Below are 3071 nucleotides of genomic sequence, written 5' to 3'. Positions count from 1 at the left end.
TTCTGAATCGGGGTTCGGTATACCTGAGTCGGTTGCGGAAAGAGCTGACGTCGTCTGGAGTCAGGTACTCATTGACACACATGCTCGTCGAGTGCTCGCTGGAGGTTCTCCAGTCGAGTGCGTTCAGCCAAGTTGGCCAAACGCGCCTCTTCCAAAGCACGAGCCTCAGGAGTTTCTCCTGCGATGGGAGTGTGCAGGGCATCCATGTTCCGGCGGCGAAGATCTTCTCTTTGCTGAGAAGTGAGTGGCTCGGGTTGATACTCTTCGTGGGCCTGAGCGGGGTCGCCTCCGTCGTCCATCCCGTCAGTGCCGGGGAAACCGGGAGGGCTACGAGGCCCGTTGACCATCAGGACCTCCGCCGCTGGATCACTGCTGTCGCACTCGGATGCAGTCTCCACGGAGCCAGTCGACAGATCGAACAGGCCGTAGAGAGATTCGTCGGGCTTAATTGCCGCGACTTGGGTGGTGGCCGATTGGCGAGCCACTGCGTGTCTAACCCATCGCTGAAGTCTCGACCGACCAGAGCGCTTGCACTGGCGGGAGATAGGGAGGGAGGACGGCACAGGAGTCGACCGGTATGGGGTCGACGGCTGCCGCAGCAGGACGCCGCGGACACACGCCCGAAAGTGCGTCGCCCCGCGGACGGGGAGCGCGTCGATGTCGAGTGGTGCCTCCTGGAGCCAAGCGGAGTCGTCGGCGATGAAAGCGAGCGCACCGAGACAGATCTCGCGGCCCTCGACCAGAGCTCCGCCAGAAACCATGATGAAGGCAATCGGACAAATTGCAACTTCTCCAAAAAGTCGCTAAGACCCCTGCCCCATGGTGGGCGCCAACTGTCATGGTTCTAAGTCTAACAGTAGAATGGGGGGTAGGTATGGAGAGGCAAGATCCTAGCTATGGAGTAGTTGTACACACGAGTGTTTAACGAGTTCGGGCCCTTCTCGGAGGAAGTAATAGCCCTACGTCTCGGAGCCCGGAGGCGATCGACTGGTTTCTGTGTATATGAGTTACAGGGGTGCGAACCCTTTACACTGAGGAGGGGGTGGCTTATATAGAGTTCGCCAGACCCCTCCGGCCCTCAGTTATGCAGGGTTTAAAGTACATTAAGACAGGGGGTTACTAGTAACGCCCTCATAAAACACCATGAAGACTATTAAAGCTACTTAATGACAGACCGTTGCATGCTGAGTGACTTTAGGTCTCCTGGCCGTCGAGTGGTTAGCTTCATGGTCGAGTGGCTATCTTCATCGTCGAGTGAAGTCCCTCTTGGTCGAGTGAAGTCCCTCTTGGTCGACTGGAAGGTAACTTCTTCTAAGGATGTCCTTGGGTAGGGTATCCTAGATAGGACCATGACCCTACCCTAGGTACATGACTTCATCAAATAGCAATTGGCATATCATGTTGTGGCTTTTGCGTAGGTAAGAAACGTTCTTGCTAGAAACCCATAGCAGCCACGTAAAACATGCAAACAACAATTAGAGGACGTCTAACTTGTTTTTGCAGGGTATGCTATGTGATGTGATATGGCCAAGAAGAATGTGATGAATGATATGTGATGTATGAGATTGATCATGTTCTTGTAATAGGAATCACGACTTGCATGTCAATGAGTATGACAACCGGCAGGAGCCATAGGAGTTGTCTTTATTTATTGTATGACCTGTGTGTCATTGAACAACGCCATGTAATTACTTTACTTTATTGCTAACCGGTAGCCATAGTAGTAGAAGTAAGTTGGCGAGACAACTTCATGGAGACACGATGATGGAGATCATGGTGTCATGCCGGTGACGATGATGATCATGGAGCCCCGAAGATGGAGATCAAAAGGAGCAAAATGATATTGGCCATATCATGTCACTTTTTGATTGCATGTGATGTTTATCATGTTTATGCATCTTATTTGCTTAGAACGACGGTAGTAAATAAGATGATCCCTCATTAAAATTTCAAGAAAGTGTTCCCCCTAACTATGCACCGTTGCGAAAGTTTGTTGTTTCGAAGCACCACGTGATGATCGGGTGTGATAGATTCTAACGTTCACATACAACGGGTGTAAGCCAGATTTACACACACGAAACACTTAGGTTAACTTGACGAGCCTAGCATGTACAGACATGGCCTCGGAACACAAGAGACCGAAAGGTCGAGCATGAGTCGTATGGTGGATACGATCAACATGAAGATGTTCACCGATGATGACTAGTCCATCTCACATGATGATCGGACACGGCCTAGTTGACTCGGATCATGTAATCACTTAGATAACTAGAGGGACGTCTATCTGAGTGGGAGTTCATTAGATGAACTTAATTATCCTGAACATAGTCAAAAGCCCTTTGCAAATTATGTCATAGCTCGCGGTTAGTTCTACTATTTTAGATATGTTCCTAGAGAAAATATAGTTGAAAGTTGACAGTAGCAATTGTGCGAACAGTAGAAGGCTTATGTCCTTAATGCACCGCTCAGTGTGCTGGACCTCGAACGTGGTCTGTGGATGTTGCAAACATCTGACATACACGTTTTGATGACTACATGATAGTTCGGTAATGTTAAATGGTTTAGAGTTGAGGCACCGAAGACATTTTTTGAAATGTCGCGGAACATATGAGATGTTTCAAGGGCTGAAATTGGGATTTCAGGCTCGTGCCCACGTCAAGAGGTATAAGACGTCCGACGATTTTTTTAGCCTGCAAACTAAGGGAGAAAAGCTCAATCGTTGAGCTTGTGCTTAGATTGTCTGAGTACAACAATCACTTGAATCGAGTGGGAGTTGATCTTCCAGAAGAGACAGTGATGTTTCTCCAAAGTCATTGCCACCAAGCTGCTAGAGCTTCGTGATGAACTATAACATATCAGAGATAGATATGATGATCCTTGAAGTGTTCGCGATGTTTGACACCGTGAAAGTAGAAGTCAAGTAGGAGCATCAATTGTTGATGGTTGGTTAAACCATTAGTTTCAAGAAGGGCAAGGGCAACAAGGGATACTTCATGAAACGGCAAAACAGTTGCTGCTCTAGTGAAGAAACCCAAGGTTGAACCCAAACTCGAGACTAAGTGCTTCTGCAA

Source organism: Triticum dicoccoides, chromosome 1B (genome assembly GCF_002162155.2).
Source record: "Triticum dicoccoides isolate Atlit2015 ecotype Zavitan chromosome 1B, WEW_v2.0, whole genome shotgun sequence".
NCBI classification, from domain to species: domain Eukaryota; kingdom Viridiplantae; phylum Streptophyta; class Magnoliopsida; order Poales; family Poaceae; genus Triticum; species Triticum dicoccoides.
The sequence above is the reverse complement of the archived record's forward strand: the minus strand, read 5'-3'. Positions refer to the sequence as shown.